Source organism: Salvelinus namaycush, chromosome 14 (assembly GCF_016432855.1).
Source record: "Salvelinus namaycush isolate Seneca chromosome 14, SaNama_1.0, whole genome shotgun sequence".
In the NCBI taxonomy this organism is placed as follows: Eukaryota; Metazoa; Chordata; class Actinopteri; order Salmoniformes; family Salmonidae; genus Salvelinus; species Salvelinus namaycush.
In genome coordinates, this window is record NC_052320.1 from 41,536,425 (window position 1) to 41,556,938 (window position 20,514).

At 41.7% G+C, this 20,514-nt stretch overlaps 1 pseudogene; it reads left to right on the forward strand.

Moving 5' to 3' along the window:
• The first annotated feature begins 15,511 nt into the window (after window positions 1-15,511).
• On the forward strand, window positions 15,512-17,544 carry LOC120059526 (annotated as a pseudogene).
• The last annotated feature ends 2,970 nt before the right edge of the window (window positions 17,545-20,514 follow it).

A 20,514-nucleotide genomic window follows, 5' to 3' on the forward strand; every position in this document is an offset into this window, starting at 1 on the left:
GAGAGCCCAGTGGCCGAGCAGGGAAGTGTGTTCCGGGCGTACTCCACCCATACGAGTTGCTGGCTCCAGGTGGTGGGGTTGGCCGAGATGAGGCACCGAAGAGTCATCTCCAGGTCTTGATTGGCATGCTCCGACTGGCCGTTGGATTGAGGATGAAACCCGGAGGACAGGCTGGCCGACGACCCAACGACCCAGTAATGTCGCACAGCCATTGAAGAGAAGTGGGACAACATTCCACAGGACACAATCAACAGCCTGATCAACTCTATGCGAAGGAGATGTGTAGCACTGTATGAGGCAAATGGTGGTCAGACTGGATACTGACTGGTTTTCTGATGCAGGTCCCTACCTTTTTTTTAAGGTATCTGTGACCGCATATCTGTATTCCCAGTCTTGTTAAATCCAAAGATTAGGGGCTAATGAATTTATTTCAATTGACTGATTTCGTTATATGAACTGTAACTCAGTAAAATCTGTGAAATTGATGCATGTTGCGTTTATATTTTTGTTCTGTGTAAATCAAAACTGTAACTAGGCCACTCGATCACTGTCTTCTTGATAAGAAGTGTAGATTTGGCATTGTTTTAGTTTATTGTCCTGATGACATGTGAGAGACCCACCTGTTTTGAGCCCCACATTTTTAGCAAAATATCTAAATCATAAAAGATATGTATATGCATTTTTTGGGGGGGCTTGCCTGTTTTGCATGTACATTTTGGCATTAATACGTGTCACATATCAGTTTGCAAACAATGGGCAAAAAAAGATATAACTGCATACAAACATGGTCTATTTTTTGTTTTCTTGAGTAATTTTGGAGTAGCTCCAAAATGCAGGTGTTTCAGCCTAGTTCAGTGCTTTCTATGGTGGTGGGGCGAGCCAGCAGAAAATAGGAGCATTGCGCCGTGATTGGCTCAGTGTTCCGTCACTCATGGGGACACTACGTCATCGCCAAGTTTAAATCCTTAGTAAGGGTAGACATCCAAAATTTCAGCCCTTTGGGTCTTGCCATAGAGTTAAATTACAAGTGCCCTTCAAAAAGGCTCAAGGTCATTGGCCACAGATAAAATGACTCAAATCACGTTATATGTAGAGTATCTTTGATTGGACTGATCATGTCAACATCTTACTTTCAAAGTCTTAGCTAGCAGTCATCATCATGAATCAAGTCGACAATCTACTGGCAAATCCTTGTCATATGAAGAGAAATAATGTAGAGAAATTATAGAAAAAAACGTATCGGTGCTCATCGGCCATTGGACATAAAGATTACACAACAAGTTGGAAAGATGGTGTCGAAGAACATGGCTGACGTTTTACCAACCAATTGTGCTATTTTGTTAGTTGTTTTGCGTTTTGTGTTACTTATTTTGTACATAATGATGCTGCTAGCGTCTCTTATGACCGAAAATAACTTCTGGACATCAGAACAGCGATTACTCACCGCGGACTGGAAGAAACTTTTTCCTTTAACGAGTCCGACAAGAAGGATATACTGCTTTCACTGGAACAGGCCCAGATCCCCGTCATTTGCTTGAAGAAAAGACGCAGGAAAAGGAGCCGCAGATCGGGCTGCCTTCTGAGAATCCGTAGGCGAGCAAATAAACTCCCACTGCCATCCGTTCTTCTTGCTAACGTGCAATCATTGGAAAATAAAATTGATGACTTACAATTAAGATTATCCTACCAACGGGACATTAAAAACGGTAATATCTTATGTTTCACCGAGACATGGCTGAACGACGATACGGATAATATAGAGCTGGGGGGATTTTCCATGCACCGGCAGAACAGAGAAGCTACATCTGGTAAGATGAGGGGTGGGGGTGTGTCTATTTGTCAAAAACAGCTGGTGCGCAATGTCTAATATTAAAGAAGTCTCGAGGTATTGATCGCCTGAGGTAGAGTACCTTATGATAAGCTGTAGACCACACTATCTACCAAGAGAGTTCTCATCTATATTATTCGTAGCTGTCTATTTACCACCACAGAACGAACCTGGCACTAAGACCGCTCTCATCCAACTCTATAAGGCCCTAAGCAAACAAGAAAATGCTCACCCAGAAGCAGCGCTCCTAGTGGCCAGGGACTTTAATGCAGGCAAACTTAAATCAGATTTACCAAATTTTTACCAGCATGTCAAATTTGCAACCAGAGGAAAATCCTAGACCACATTTACTTCACACAAAGAGATGCATACAAAGCTCTCCTCTGCCCTCCATTTGGCAAATCTGACCACAATTCTATCCTTCTGATTTATGCTTACAAGCAAAAACTAAAGCAGGAAGTACCAGTGACTCGCTCAATACGGAAGTGGTCAGATGACATGGATGCTACACTACACTGGAATATGTTCCGGGATTCATCCAATGACATTGAGGAGTACACCACCTCAGTCATCGACTTCATCAATAAGTGCATCGACGACTTTGTCCCCACAGTGACCGTACGTACGTACATATCCCAACCAGAAGCCATGGATTACAGGCAACATCCGCATCGCGCTAAAGGCTAGAGCTGCCGCTTTCAAGTAGCGGGAGACTAATCCGGACGCTTATAAGAAATCCCTCTATGCCGTCAGACGAACCATCAAACAAGCAAAGCGTCAATACAGGATTAAGATTGAATCCTACTACACCGGCTCTGATGTTCGTCGGATGTGGCAGGGCTTGAAAACTATTACGGACTACAAAGGGAAACCCAGACGCGAGCTGCTCAGTGACTTGAGCCTACCAGACGAGCTAAATGCCTTTTATGCTCGCTTCGAGACAAGCATCACTGAAGCATGCACAAGAGTACCAGCTGTTCTGGATGACTGTGTGATAACGCTCATGGTAGCCGATGTGAACAAAACCTTTAAACAGGTCAACATTCACAAAGCCCAGACGGATTACCAGGACGTGTACTCAAAGCATGCGCGGACCAACTGTCAAGTGTCTTCACTGACATTTTCAACCTCTCCCTGACCGAGCCTGTAATACCTAAATGTTTCAAGCAGACCACCATAGTCCCTGTGCCCAAGGAAGCGAAGGTAACCTGCCTAAATGATTACCCCCCCATAGAACTCATGCTGGTAGCCATGAAGTGCTTTGAAAGGCTGGTCATGGCTCACATCAACAGCATCCTCCCGGACACCCTAGACCCACTCCAATTCGCATACCGCCCAAACAGATCCACAGATGATGCAATCTCAATCGCACTCCACACTGCCCTTTCCCACCTGGATAAAAGGAACATATCTATGAGAATGCTGTTCATTGACTACAACTGAGTGTTCAACACCATAGTGCCCACGAAGCTCATCACTAAGCTAAGGACTCTGGGACTAAACACTTCCCTCTGCAACTGGATCCTGGACTTCATGACGGACCGCCTCAAGGGTGTAAGAGTAGACAACAACACGTCTGCCATACTGATCCTTAACACTGGGGCCCCTCAGGGGTGTGTACTTAGTCCCCTCCTGTATTCCCTGTTCACAAAAGACTGCATGGCCAAACCAGACTCCAACACCATCATTAAGTTTGCTGACGACACAACAGTGCTAGGCCTGATCACCGACAATGATGAGACGGCCGATAGGGAGGAGGCCAGAGACCTGGCAGTGTGGTGTGGTTCTTATTGTGTTACTTTGGTATAGTTTCACCAACGCAGTATTGTTAACACATCGTTTGTGGCCGGTGAGTGCTTGTTTGCAAACTTTTTTTGTACAGCTTTGACAGTGCTACTGATAGTAGTTGTGGCGCATGGCTTCCACGTGCAAATTCAGCACACACAACATTCTATAATAGAATTGTGTTATTTGACGTGTTAAATTAAAAAGCTTATTTAACGCGTCAAATAGTGTTATATGACATGTATCTTTTTTGACACGCAAAGACCCAAATGGCGTTTCATGTGCCTCACCCTAATAATTTGATCTATTTTCACCTCTTAATTTCGCCTACTGTTCTAACTTGGTGTTGCACATGTAGCCTATAACCTGTTTTAGAGAAATGTAATCATTGAATATTGTAAGAGCTTTCATTGTCTGTTTATATGCCCCCTTTATTTTTCCTACGCTTCTGACTTGGTGTACATGGAGTACACTGTAAGAACGAACGATGTTCTGAATTCTGTTGCTGTACATTTAAAAAGTGCTGAACAAATACTTATATTGACTATGTCCGTCGTCGCTCACTCATTGTCTTAATCGAAATTACGGATTGCCTCTTATCCACTTGTCGTCCCCTTATGCCATAGTTTGTACATTTCAATTGTCAGTAGAAACCACATTTGTTTAAGCAAGTCAGCCATGTCAGCTATGTATTTTTAAAGGCAGTAAATGATGCTGCCAGACAATGCTCCGCTGATAGCTAGGTGTAGCAGTGGTAAGGTGTTGGGACTGCTGTTCGGACTCTGCTGTTGGGACAGCTTTATGTAGGCCCTAACAGTTTGTGGGCACTGTTTGTGACTGTTATAGTGCAATTCATGTATTGTTTAGTGTTGAGTTGTGTAGTGGCTTTGCTGGCATGCATCTCAATTATTATTATTATTTTTTGCCCCATCAAGATTTACATGCTAAAATCTCCACTGTCTGTTGGAAAGCACCATGTTTTTCCCTAGGATTTTGCCTGTGCTTAGCTCTATTCCATTCCTTTTTATATAAAAGAAACCTTGCTGATGAAAAGCATACCCATAATATGATGCAGCCACCACGTTTGAAAATATGAAGAATGGTACTCAGTGATGTGTTGTGTTGGATTTGCCCCAAACATGACCTTTTATATTCAGGACATGAAGTTCATTTGTTTGCCAAACTTTTTAAAATTGTACTGTTGTGCCTTATTGTAAACAGGAAGCATATTTTGGAATATTTTTATTCTGTACAGACTTCCTTCTTTTCACTCTATCATTTAGGTTAGTATTTTGGAGTAACTACAATGTTGTTGATCTATCCTCAGTTTTCTCATATCACAACCATTAAACTCACCATTAAACTCACCATTAAACTCATGGCCTCATGGTGAAATCCCTGAGCAGCTTCCTTCCTCTCTGGCAACTGAGTTAGAAAGGACGCATGTCTCTTTGTAGTGACTGAGTGTATCGGTACACCATCCAAAGCCTAACGAATAACTGCACAATGCTCAAAGAGATCTGTTTCTTTATTTTTACACATCTACCAAGCAGTGCCTTTCTTTGCGAGGCATTGGAAAAACCTCCCTGGTCTTTGTGGTTGAATCTGTGCTTGAAATTCTACTTGATTGAGGGACCTTACAGATAATTGTATGTGTAGGGTACAGAGATGGGCAGTCATTCAAAAATCATGTTAACCACTATTATTGATCACGGACTGAGTCCATGCAACTTATTATGTGATTTGTTAAGCCCAGTTTTACTCCTGAAGTTATTTAGCCTTGCCATAACAAAGGGGTTGAATACTTATTGACTCAAGACATTTCAGCTTTTAAGTTTACATTAATTTCTACAATTTTCTAAAACAAAATTTTATGTTGACATTATGGGGTATTGTGTGTAGATCAGTGACACAAAATCTCAATGTAATACTTTTTAAATTCAGGCTATAACACAACAAAATGTGGGAAGGGATGTGAATACTTTCTGAAGACACTGTACTTGACACACTGAGATACAGTTGAAGTCAGAAGTTTACATACACTTAGGTTGAAGTCATTAAAAATAGTTTTTCAACCACTCCATAAATTTCTTGTTAACAAACTATAGTTTTGTCAAGTCGGTTAGGACATGTATTTTGTGCATGACACAAGTAATTTTTCCAACAATTGTTTACAGACAGATTATTTAGCTTATAATTTACCAAATCACATGTCCAGTGGGTCAGAAGTTTACATACACTAAGTTGACTGTGCCTTCAGCTTGGAAAATTCCAGAAAATGATGTCATGGCTTTAGAAGCTTCTGATAGGCTAATTGACATAATTTGAGTCAATTGGAGGTGTACCTGTGGATGTATTTCAAGGCCTACCTTCAAACTCAGTGTCTCTTTGGTTGACATCATGGGAAAATCAAAAGAAATCAGCCAAGACCTCAGAAAAAAAATGTGTAGACCTCCACAAGTCTGGTTAATCTTTGGGAGCGTATTTATTTTTATTTTATTTAACCTTTACTTAATATCCATCCCGGATCCGGGATCCTCCTCATCAAAAACGCTGACTAGCATAGCCTAGCCTAACGGGACAGGGATATCATATAATATAATTTTCATGAAATCACAAGTCCAATATAGCAAATGAAAGATAAACATTTTGTGAATCCAGCCATCATTTCCGATTTTTAAAATGTTTTACAGCGAAAACACAATATGTATTTCTATTAGCTAACCACAATAGCCAAAGACTCAACCGCATATTTTCACCATGTTTCTACCGCATAGGTAGCTATCACAAAACCGACCAAATAGAGATATAATTAGTCACTAACCAAGAAACAACTTCATCAGATGACAGTCTTATAACATGTTATACATTCATGTTTTGTTCGAAAAATGTGCATATTTGAGGTATAAATCATAGTTTTACATTGCAGCTACCATCACAAATAGCACCGAAGCAGCCAGAATAATTACAGAGAGCAACGTGAAATACATAAATACTCATCATAAAACATTTATGAAAAATACTTGGTGTACAGCAAATGAAAGATAAACATCTTGTGAATCCAGCCAATATTTCCGATTTTTGAAGTGTTTTACAGCGAAAACACAATATAGAATTATATTAGCTTACCACAATAGCCAAACACACAAAGCCATTTATTCACCGCAAAAGGTAGCTATCGCAAAAACCAGCAAAAGATATAAAATTAATCACTAACCTTGACCAACTTCATCAGATGACAGTCTTATAACATCATGTTATACAATACACTTATGTTTTGTTCGAAAATGTGCATATTTAGAGCTGCAAACCGTGGTTATACATTGTGAATATGTAGCATCGATTCACCAGAATGTCCGGAGCTATTTTGGACACTCACCTAATCTGACCAAAGAACTCATCATAAACTTTACATAAAAATACTTGTTGTATGGCAAATGAAAGATACACTGGTTCTTAATGCAACCGCCGTGTTAGATTTTTAAAAATAACTTTACCATAACAAACAGCTTGCGTTATTGCGAGACAGCGCTCCCAAAACGGCAGAGAATAGGAATCAACATTTTCCACAGAAATACGAAATAACATCATAAATTGTTCTTACTTTTGCTGAGCTTCCATCAGAATCTTGTACAAGGAGTCCTTGGTCCAGAATAAATCGTTGTTTGGTTTTAGAATGTCCATTTCTTCTGTCGAATTAGCAACCTTAGCTAGCCATGTGGCGCGAACATGCCCATCTTCTCTTGACGCAAAGAACGGAAAATTCCAAAAGTCCCAATAAACGTTGAATAAACTGATAAAACTCGGTTGAAAAAACCTACTTTATGATGTTATTATCACATGTATCAAATAAAATCAGAGCCGGAGATATCCGCCGTGTATACCGAACGCTTATCAGAAGACAATGTCGACGTACTTCGCGCGCCAGAGAAGACAAAGACATTTCCAGACCTGTCACTCCAAAAGCTCTTGTTCGGCCTCAGATCAAGCTAGACACCCCATTCCACCTTCCACTGCCTGTTGACATCTAGTGGAAGGTGTATGAAGTGGATGCATATTGATAAATATAAGGTAATTGAATAGGCAGGCCCTGGAACAGAGCATCGTTTTCAGATTTTTCACTTCCTGTATGGAAGTTTGCTGCAAAATGAGTTCTGTTTTACTCACAGATATAATTCAAACAGTTTTAGAAACTTGAGAGTGTTTTCTATCCAATAGTAATAATAATATGCATATTGTATGATCTAGAATAGAGTACGAGGCAGTTTAATTTGGGCACAATTTTTTCCAAAGTGAAAACAGCGCCCCCCTATTGACAAGAAGTTTTAACTAGGCAAGTCCGTTAAAAACATTCTTATTTACAATGTCGGCCTACCCCGGACAAACCCGGATGACGCTGGGCCAATTGTGCGCCGTCATATGGGACTGCCAGGGACTGTATTGACGCCTCTTGCACTGAGATGCAGTGCCTTAGACCGCTGCGACACTCGGGAGCCCAATGGGATACAGATGGCGCCGACAGAGATGGTCACCTCGCTTCAGGTCCTTAGAAAACTATGCAGTTATTTGTTTTTTATGTACTATTTCTTACATTGCCAGCCCAGAAAATCTCAAGTGTTATTTCATACAGCCGGGAAGAACTATTGGATAAAAAGCGATGTCAACTTACCATCATTACGACCACGAAGACGTCTTTCCCGAAGAGGATCCTTTGATCGGACCTCCACCCTGGACATGCGATCTTATCCCAGAGGACGACCCAAAACAACGTGGTCGCCGCAGGACAGGCAGATGGAGTGGCCTACTGGTCAGACTCAGAAGGCGAGCACACCATCCACCGCTTCCTAGTATATTACTCGCCAATGTCCAATCTCTAGATCACAAGTTGGACGAAATTAGGACACAAGTTGCCTTCCAGAGAGGAATCATAGATTGTAACATTCTCTGTTTCACGGAAACATGGCTCACTCGGGATACGTTGTCAGAGTCGGTACAGCCACCCGGTTTCTTCACGCATCGCGCCGACAGAAACAAACATCTCTCTGGTAAGAAGAAGGGCGGGGGTGTATGCCTTATGATTAACGACTCATGTGCATCGGAGATGTCGTACCCACTGTGACTATTAAAACCTTCCCTAACCAGAAACCGTGGATGAATGGCAGCATTCCCGCAAAACTGTAAGCGCGAACAACCGCTTTTAATCATGGCAAGGCGACAGGAAACATGACCGAATACAAACAGTGCAGCTATTCCCCCCACAAGGCAATCAAACAAGCAAAGCGTCAGTATAGAGACAAAGTATAGTCACAATTCAACGGCTCAAACACAAGACGTATGTGGCAGGGTATACAGTCAATCACGGATTACAAATATAAAACCAGCCCCGTCGCAAACATCGACGTCTTCCTCCCAGACAAATTAAACAACTTCTTTGCTCGCTTTGAGGATAATACAGTGCCGCTGACACGGTCCTCTACCAAAGCCTGTGGAATCTCCTTCTCCGTGGCCAACGTGAGTAAAACATGTAAACGTGTTAACCGTTGCAAGGCTGCAGGCCCAAACGGCATCCCTAGCCGCGTCCTCAGAGCATCCGCAGACCAGCTGGCTGGTGTGTTTACGGACATATTCAACCAATCCCTATCCCACTCTGTTGTCCCCACATGCTTCAAGATGGCCACCATTGTTCCTGTTCTCAAGAAAGTTAAGGTAACTGAACTAAATGACTATCGCCCCATTTCACTCACTTCTGTCATCATGAAGTGCTTTGAGAGACCAGTCAAGGATCATATAACCTCCACCCTACCTGATACCCTAGACCCAGTCCAATTTGCTTACCGCCCCACTGAAGATGCAATTGCCATCACACTGCACACTGCCTTATCCCATCTGGACAAGAGAAATACCTATGTAAGAATGCTGTTCATTGACTACAGCTCAGCATTTAACACCATAGTACCCTCCAAACTCGTCATTAAGCTCGAGACCCTGGGTCTCGTCCCCGCCCTGTGCAACTGGGTCCTGGAATTTCTGACGGGCCGCCCCCAGGTGGTGAAGGTAGAAACAACATCTCCACCCCGCTGATCCTCAACACTGGGGCCCCACAAGGGTGCGTTCTCAGCCCTCTCCTGTACTCCCTGATCACCCATGACTGCGTGGCCATGCACGCTTCCAACTCAATCATCAAGTTTGTAGACGACACTAGAGTGGTAGGCCTGATTACCAACAACGACGAGACGGCCTACAGGGAGGAGGTGAGGGCCCTTGTAGTGTGGTGTCAGGAAAATAACTTAACGTCAACAAGGGAGATGATCGTGGACTACAGGAAACAGCAGAGGGAGCACCCTCCCCCCATCCACATCGACGGGACAGTAGTGGAGCAGGTGGAAAGTTTTAAGTTCCTCGGCGTACACATCACAGACAAACTGAAATGGTCCACTCACACAGACAGCATGGTGAAGAAGGCTCAACAGCGCCTCTTCAACCTCAGGAGGCTGAAGAAATTTGGCTTGTCATCTAAAACACAAACCTTTCCAGAAGCACAATCGAGAGCATCCTGTCGGGCTGTATCACCGCCTGGTATGGCAATTGCACCGCCCTCAACCGCAAGACTATCCAGAGGGTAGTGCAGTCTGCACAACGCATCACCGGGGGCAAACTAAATGCCCTCCAGGACACCTACAGCACCCGATGTCACAGGAAGGCGAAAAAGACCATCAAGGACAACAACCACACGAGCCACTGCTTGTTCACCCCGGTTCATCCAGAAGGCGAGGTCAGTACAGGTGCATCAAAGCGGGGACCGAGAGACTGAAAAACAGCTTCTATCTCAAGGACATCAGACTGCTAAACAGCAATCACTAACACAGAGAGGCTGCTGCCAACATAGAGACTCAAATCTCTGGCCACTTAAATAAATTGACTTAATGTTAAAAGATTTTATAAAGGTTTTAGGTAAATTATTAAATAATTCTACCCGGAAACTTAACCATTAGGGATTAGAGGTTATGTAGCATGGACAATGAGTAATTAAAAATAATAAACACCTGGGAAGAGAGGAATGTATGTGTGTGCCGAAAGAAAACAAAGAGGAGCCTTAACCTATGTTTGAACCGACCCGGCTATAACTCTGGGGAGATAAGATAGGACAGGGGGAGCCCCTCCAGGTTTCCCTTATCTGGGGGGGACTGGAACTGTCAGCTGGGTAGTGATCAACTGTGGTGAGAATTGGAGAGAAGTAGATAGCTCTCCTAATGTTAGTGTGTATGTATGTGCTTATATTAAGAGAATGTTATAAAGGGAACATCATTGTATATGCACAGGAGCACTCTCGTAAATAAATGTTCCGACTATTGTGGCTGGGCCTCCGTCTGATTCATTTCAACCAGTTTCCTACAAGTTCTGTGTTTCAGGCTGAGTAGTTATTTTGGGGTTTATGAACATCGAGAACAAAATTCTCGTGACACTTAATAAAGGTATCACTAGTCACTTTAAATAACACCACTTTAATAATGTTTACATATCCTACATTACTCATCTCATATGTATATACTGTATTCTATACCATCTACTGCATCTTGCCTATGCCGCACGCCATCGCTCATCCATATATTTTTATGTACATATTCTATTCATCCTTTTACATTTGTGTGTATAAGGTAGTTGTTGTGAATTTGTTAGATTACTTGTTAGATATTGTTAGATATTAAACTGCATAGTCGGAATTAGAAGCACAAACATTTCGCTACACTCACATTAACATCTGCTGACCATGTGTATGTGACCAATATCTTTATTTGATTTGATGTCTCAGGATCAACCACAAAATGGACCCGTTGATTGGCAAAGCAGCTTGCACCATTGGACTCACTCGAGAACAACTCATCTCCCTGCTGCCCAGTGAACTGACAATGTGGGTCGATCCATTTGAGGTGTCCTTTCGGATAGGAGAGGATGGCTCCATCTGTGTCCTCTACGAGTCCACTCTACCGGTGCCAACTAATGCCAACACAACAGACATGATCAGCTGCAAGGAAGAAATTAGATTCGGGAGGTCAAGCCCCTCCAGTCTCAGGCTAATATTTCTTTACGTTCAGAGCTTTACCTGGGCACTTGTGTATCATTTCTGCCTAACCTTTTGATGTAATTAATTCTGACATTTAAGATTTTAGTATTACTGCCTAACCCCAAATTGTTTATTGTGAATTTCATCTGTAAATGATCTGTAAATGATCCACTGTCCTGAAACAAAAGTTAAACAGATTTATTTTACAAATGGTCAGGTTCTTGTGTATTTGTAATAAATTCCTCATACGCAATTGTTTTGTGATGGTTTCTCTATCAACAATGGTCTTGTGGTGGGCAGGATCATGGTTGTGTTCAGTAGGCATGAAAACAGGAAACATTGACACAGAAAATGATAATGCATGTTCTTATTGGAAACATCCATTTTTCTCCTGTTTAGTGCTTACTGAACACGACCCGGTTGATTGTGTATCACTCATTTGATCTGTTACAGCAATGAACCATTTCCACATACTTACCTTTTGCAGTAAGACAGACACACTCATTAAAGTAGCACCGTTTCAGTGTCTAGGTACAACTAGTCCTGTGTAGCAGGTCCTACAAAGACTCCCCTGAAACCTAGATATTTAAATATCTAAAGCAGCTTTCACTGGAAGCACATCTCTGTTGAAGTAATCAAATGATATCCTCAAACACATGGAGGCCAAGATTCTAAGTAGAAAATAAATGGGGAATACATTATGGAAAATGTCAGTCACACCTTACACAAAAACAATACATTTTTTGGGAGCATGTTTGTATCTACTATATGTCAGATATTAACATTATATACACTCACCGAACAGTGTATTAGGTACACCACCCCGTTCACGAAAATGGTCACTGTGGCTGTGGCTTGCTATATTGCTATATAAAGCAGGCATCGAGGCATTCAGTTACTGTTTGATTGAACGTTAGAATGGGCAAAACGAGTGACCCAATTGACTTTGATTGTGGTATGATTGTCGGTGCCAGGTGCACAGGATCCAATATCTCAGAAACGACCACCCTCCTGGGCTTTTCACGCACAACTTTACCGAGAATGGTGCGACAAACAAAAAACATCCAGTCAGCGGATGTTTCACCTGTGGGTGAAAACAGCTCGTTGATGAGAGAGGTCGAATGAGAATGGCAAGAATCGTGCAAGTTAACAGGCCACAAACAGACAAATAATGCCACAGTGCAACTGTAGTGTGCAGAACAGCATCTCGGAACACACAACTCGTCGATCCTTGTCACCGATGGGCTATTGCAGCAGACGACCATACCGGTTCCCACTCCTATCAGCTAAAAACAAGAAGCCACTCCAGTGGGCACGCGATCTCCAATACTGGACAATTGAGGAGTGGAAAAACATTGCCTGGAACATGACAGTAAGTTCAGTTTACTTGAGTGGCCTGGTCAGTCCTCAGACCTCAACCCAATAGAGAATCTTTGAGATGAGATGGAACGGGCTGTTCACAGCATGAATGTACCGCCATCCAATCTGCAAGCACTGTGTGATGCCATCGTATCAGCATGGACCAACATCCCTGTGGAATGTTTCCGACACCTTGTAGAATGCCCCGAAGGATTCAGGCTGTTCTGGAGGCGAAGGAGGATCCGACCCGGTACTCGATGGGTGTACCTAATAAACTGTCCGGTGAGTGTATATTGTCTCTGGGAATTCACTTCTAGGACTGCACATCTGCTGTATAAAACATTTACCAAAGACCTCATCTCACCACCTTCGAATATGTACAAGTGAGATTTGCAAAAGTATGCTGACAGTATGATGAATATTATAAATGAATGACTAATAATAATGTGTCACGCCCTGACCATAGTAAGCTGTTTATTCTCTGTGTTGGTTGGGCTTGGGTGGGTCATCTAGGTGTTTTTGGATTTCTATGGTAGCCTGATATGGTTCCCAATCAGAGGCAGCTGTTTATCGTTGTCTCTGATTGGGGATCATATTTAGGTAGCCATTTCCTCATGTGTATTTGTGGGATCTTGTCTACATGTAGTTGCCTGAGTGCACAACAGTAGCGTCACGTTTAGTTTTGTGCTTGTTTTGCTTTGCTGAGTTTTGGTTTATTAAAAATATGTGGAACTCTACTCACGCTGCGCCTTGGTCTACTCATTACGACGAGCGTGACTTAATGGAAATTACACCATCTTGTTATTGCATAAAAATTATTTTAGATATCTCACATAAACCATGCCAATTGGAATAATGAGGCATGGAAAAACATAAGAACAAATAAGGATATAAACCATGCCACATAAACCATGCCAGAGGAGAACCTTGTACTGTATAAATTTTCAAGGAAAATGGAGGAAAACTGTCAAGGTACTCAGGATGAGGAATGGTTTTAATTTGTGTTAAAGCAAATGAGAGATAGTTGAATCATTTATGTCTACAGCCTAGTTTGAGCACAACAGTTTAAACAAGCCTTACATATACTTTTAGGTACGCATTTGTCTTAATATTGGCTTCTCCCTTAGTTGGACACGCTCTCAAGTAAACTGTTATCATCACATGAACCAAGTATGAGCATCTCTGGATGTGGACACCTGCAGAGTCTGAAAACATTATAGGAGATGCTAGACAGTAGATGCTGACTTGTAACAAACACTTCTACACAAAACGTGCAAAGAAAACCACAAGAGACTAGGGGAAACCTTTTTGATTGTATTTTTTAAGTCAGAAAGGGAGGTGTTAGTAAGAAGAATACATTCCCTTTTCATTGCTTGCTTTGGCATTAGATTTTATAATCACTTCATGAAAAAGGGTTCTGTTCAAAATTCCAGTAATCATATCCCATTGCTCTTTACTTTTAGCTTCCATTTCTCTCCACTCTGTCCACACCATTCAGTATTTTCCAGATAAACAGTTATTATTTTTAAAGCCAGCCTTTTTCCATTAACTTTTTTCCGACATACATAGCACAGCGGGTTTGTCAGTCCATCCAATATGGACAAAGGTCTTATTTTTTGTTCAAAATGAACCTTTCCAACATAATGGTTGATTTCATGGGGATGCAGGTGTCTGTGCCAACAGGTTGGGCATGCTACAGCATAAAAAATGGCAAACAAGTGGGTGTGATATGCATTTGACTCATGTTCATCTTTTCATCACATTCTAAAACGTTCTCCTCCATGACATTTTATAATTTCAACGGTACTTTACAATAAAAATCATTACAGTTAAATCTTTTGTTTTCAAATTTTATGAACCAGTATGGTTTAGTTGAAATGACATGCATCCACGGCCTACTGTCAGCTTTCACAATTTTATACAACGAAGCTGTCAAAACGGAAGAGATTGTCACGCCCTGACCTTAGAGATCCTGTTTATGTCTCTATTTTGGTTTGAGTTGGGGTGGGTATTCTATACTCTATTAGTTGTATTTCTATGTTTTGGCTGGGTAGGGTTCTCAATCAGGGAAAGCTGTCTATCGTTGTCTCAGATTGAGAACCATACTTAGGTAGCCCTTTTTCCCACCTGTCTTTGTGGGAAGTTGACTTTGTTTATGGCACATAGCCTTTAGCGTCACGGTTTGTAGTGTTTATTGTTTTGTTCGGCGTCTTTTCAAATAAATAGAAAATGTATGCCCACCACGCTGCGCCTTGGTCCTCTTCCTTCAACAGCCGTGACAGAGATGAGAAGGCTACTTTGACAGCAAGTATTTGGTTAAGGTTGTTTCTTATTCTTGCTCAGTACTGCAGTGGCAGCTTCTCTTTAAAACTGGATGGAAAATTATCCTCCTGCTCACTCAGATCTCAGCTCTATACTCACAGCCCTAGCCCGCTCTCCTCAGTACTGCTCTGCCCCCCTCCCAGCTGTTAGACACAATGATGAACCTGAGGACTTTCTTTTTCACCATCATTCTGGTGCCGTGGATGCTTTCTTCTGCAGCAATACATGGAAGCAAGGAAACCTAGGAAACCTAAGGTAATTTTTGAAGTGAATATCTTTTGTAAATGTTTGTACCAATTTTGATTATTTGATTTTGTTTAGGGTTTATGAACATGTTTTTTGGGGGCACGATCCCATACCTCTAAACTTTCTTAGCAGAATTTGTTCTACAATTTTGAAGCTTAAGGTTTGCATATGAAAGTCCCATGTACAAGGTGCCAAACCCTAACCCTACATAAATGAGTCATTTACATTACATTTAAGTCATTTAGCAGACGCTCTTATCCAGAGCGACTTACAAATTGGAGTCAACATAATACTTTTAGTTTGAAGACTATACCTTGGGAGTCTGAGAATACAAAAACACTTGCTCAGCAGATGATGAAGCTGTTTGTAAAACATAATTGGTGTGAATTAAATGACCCAGCTTATGTCTTGGAGACCTTTTTTCTAAACAATTCCACAGAAAGAGGTTGTGACAGTCCCAGACTATGACACTACTGGAGACTCAGATACAAGCCCAGAAGCAGCTCCTAAAGAAGAGGGTGGTGAGTTTATTTACTCAAATTCAAGCTATTCACAACCACTTATTTATTAATACCATACGCTAGGTCTGATGAGCCATTTCTTTTTCATTCAATTTGTGAATGCAGTAAAAAAAAAAAAAAAAACACATTACAGCAGGAATGTTAAACGTTGTGTCCTGATAACTACCATGGCACAATCATATGTTAGGTTTCTATAAGAATGAAGAGAGATGAATACAAGGAGGGATTACTTGGCTGATCGATAGGAAAACTTAAGGAGAATGCATTTAAGGGACATGGCAATTTTTTTCAGAGCTGCCCACGTGCCTGCTGTGTGTATGTCTGACTGGGTCGGTGTACTGTGAGGTCTCCCCTGAGATGACTGCAGTTCCATCCCTGCCCAAGGAAACTGCATATCTCTACGCACGCTACAACAAAATGACCAAAACCACCAACAAAGACTATGCAGACATTGGTTAGTGGAACACTGTCCCTTTATCTATTAGAGTAACTTTGTAACACTGTGGACATTTCTTTGACCAAATGTAAGATGTTATTCACTTCTCACTTCCTTTTTCAGTGAACATCTCTAAAGTTGATGGTCTTTAACGTTTTACTGCAACCTTGACAAGAATCGATCTGATTGGGAACCTAATCTCTGAGATAGAAGATGGAGCTTTCTCAAAGTTTGCACTCCTTGAAGAGCTCAATATCTCAGAGAACAAGCTGGCCAAACTACCCATGTTACCTGCCAAACTCGTGTCCTTCAATGACAATAACAACCAACTTACAACCAAGGGTGTAAAATCAACTGCTTTTAAGGTAAGCCAGGAAGTCAGTCCAAGATCCTGGAGCATACATTCTTCTTACATACAGTAAATATGTACAGTCTGAGTAATGGTTGCCTTGAATGTCAATATAATTTGAACAACAATTTCCATGGCTAACATTAATCTTACCTGCAATACCCTGCAGCATGTAAACATACAACAAACACATTTTCTCTGAAACTCACCAAAATGGCGTACCTCTACCTTGGCAATAACGAGCTGGAGACGATACCAGAACTTCCAGAGAGTCTCCACATTGTGCACCTATATGTCTGTTTACAACTATCTCTCCCAAGGCAATAACATTTGGACAAATATGTTTCTTTCACCTAACACATTTTAGAGTATACATGTATGTGCAGGTAAATGCAGAATTATATATAACAGAACAAAAAAGTCATTACAAGCCAACATCTGTCTTCTAATGCACTCCCCTTGCAGAACAGTAATATCACCACGCTATCGGATGAGACTTTCTGCCAAGGCAACAATACTCAGTACATCAGAGCCAACATGGAGGAGGTGAGACTGGACGGCAACCCTCTAATGCTGGCCAAGCATCCCAACAGCTTTGTCTGCCTTAGGGCCATGCCCATTGGACCGTACCACTGAACCAGTGGGATATAGAGGACCAAAATACTACAGTGAGTGGTTCCCTTGTGGCAAGGGCTAACTAATGTAATACACAGGTCAGTAGATAATAGCGCAGAGTAAAGTCCAGTGTGTGTGTATATCTAGTTAGTGCAAAAAATGGTCAATGCAGGTAGTCCGGATAGCCATTTGATACATTTTAGTCTTGTGTAGCAGTCTTATGGCTTGGGGGTAGAAGCTGTTCAGTGTCCTGTTGGTTCCAGACTACCATCAAGGAAGACAAGGAGAGGGAGGTGGAGAGGGAGACAAAATAAATAAGTGAGTGGGTATAGTGAGAGAGAAATAAAAGAGTGAGAGTGGGTCAGAGGGTAAAAATAGAGGGTAAAAATAGAGGGTAAAAATAGAGGGTAAAAATAGAGGGTAAACATTTGAGTGAGAAAAAGGATGAGAGAAGGTCAGATGTAGAGTGATAGAATATGAGAGCGGAAAGGAGGGGGAGAGGATAAGGGAGGGAGAGGATAGGAGGGGGAGAGGATAGGAGGGGGAGAGGATAAGGGAGGGAGAGGATAGGAGGGGGAGAGGATAAGGGAGGGAGAGGATAGGAGGGGGAGAGGATAAGGGAGGGAGAGGATAGGAGGGGGAGAGGGAAAGGGGAAGTTGGCAGCAGAGGTGCTGACTAGTCCTTGCTTCTGCCTGTGGCTCAGAGAGATTAAAGAGTTAGGAGAGAACTCTGTCACCACTCTCCTCTCCTCCCTGTTTCCCCCACTCCGTCTCTCTCCCCTCTCTGTCTGTCACCGCTCTCCTGTCCTCTATCTTTCCCCCACTCCGTCTCTACCCTCTGTCTTTCATTGATATCTACCCAATACCCTCTATCCCCCCCCTCTGTAGGACCTCAGTGACCTATCCTCTCATCCTCCTTTCATTCAGTCTGTCAGTTACCGATCCTCTCGTCCGCTCCTCCACCTCTCCTCCTCTCCAGAAATGAGAAATTTGTTTGTTTTGTAAGTTACAATTGAATGAGTCTCTTAGGACGTCTTGTCAAGTTCATGATTTGTTAAATTGGTGTCCTCTTAGGTAGGCCAGAGGAGTTATCTTAAACGACATAACTATATACACAATACTCTATACACTGTTTTTCCTCTATTGTTTTATATTTCCAATAGCATATATGTACAAATTGAAACATATTGCATTTAAGTTTTTACTGCAAATAAATCAAGGGAATAGCATTTGCTATTGCAAATTGCATTCATCAACATTTTAAGTAATAATGGCTGATAAATGTACATAGTGTAACTACAATTTGCACACATTTAAAGCTGTTAGCCTATAATTTAAATTGGTTTAACAAGCCATTGTCCGTAAACGTATCAGAATGAAACGTTCTAAATTATTCAAACTACACTGCGATGCATCCACTGAGTAATGTAACTTTTATTAGACAAATACCACGTTGTCATATTTGGCTCGTTAAAATTTTTCATCCTACCTCAGTAAAACGAAGTGTGGAAATAAACAAACAATGTGTAACGATCTTCTTTGGGAGAAAGAGAGGAGGACCAATGCGCAGCGTGGTAAGTGTTCATGATGAATATTTAATGGATCAAACTGAACACTGAAATACAAAAACAATAAAGTGAACGAACGAAAACCGAAACAGTTCCGTGTGGAAGACACAGAAAACAACCACCCACAAAACACAATAGAAAACAGGCTCCCTAAATATGGTTCCCAATCAGAGACAACGACTAACACCTGCCTCTGAGAACCATATCAGGCCAAACGAAAAACCCAACATAGAAAAAAAAACATAGATAACCCACCCAACTCACGCCCTGACCATACTAAAACAAAGAAATAACAAAAGAACTATGGTCAGAACGTAACACAATGTTTTGTTCATACATTAAATAGTCTTTTGAACCATTCAGAAATGTTTGCCTCAAGTCCACTGCGATTTTGGTGGGAAAGTTTAAGAAAGAAAGTTGAAGCTCATTTACTGCAAGCAAAAATTACCCCAGTGGACACATTGGTTGCTGTAGCTTCATACACCACAGTCGATCTACAAACATAGCCCTATTAGCTATACAATTAGCCGCTACACATTAACACGTATCTGTTAGCAGAAAATGTATTATATTAACAAAAGGTTAAAAAAAAAGTTTGCTTTACATAACTTTCTTGCTGTTGCAGTTAACAGCACACTTCCTGTAATTCTGCACATTTTGCCATGGGGTGGAGATAATATTTGATTGGTGGAGTGCTGGGAGATTCTGGAGTGCACACCTGAGACAGAGTTTTCCAACACCATTGTAACGTCCTGACCAGAGTTATTATGTGTTTTGCTTGTTTAGTGTTGGTCAGGACGTGAGCTGGGTGGGAATTCTATGTTGTGTGTCTAGTTTGTCTGTTTCTATGTCCAGCCTAATATGGTTCTCAATCAGAGGCAGATGGTAATCGTTGTCCCTGATTGAGAATCATATATAGGAGGCTTGTTTTGTGTTGGGATTTTGTGGGTGTTTGTTTCCTGTCTCTGTGGTTGTCTGCACCAGATAGGTCTGTCTCGGTTTTTGCACATTTTGTTATTTTGTATGTTGTTTGTAGTGTTTCACTTGTTCTTTTATTAAACATGTTGAACACTAGCCGCGCTGCACTTTGGTCCTCTCCTTCACCTATGGAAGAAAGCCGTTACAACCATGGAACTAAACACCAAATGATGGAATTTCTTGTGGAAGAATGGTGTCGCATCCCTCCAATAGCATAGATTCTAAAAGTGTCTAGAACTCTAAGGCGCATTGAAACTGTTCTGGCGGCTCGTGGTAGCCCAACGCCCTATCCATAACAGGTAGACCTTTATTGTGAGTCACTATCCTATCATATAATGGAGATACCAATCCATCATTCCCTGAACAGGTAAATTATTTGAAAATAAGAGTGGGAGTGGGAGACCCTGTTGGTTTTCTTTTTTACCCCAATTTCGTGGTATCCAAT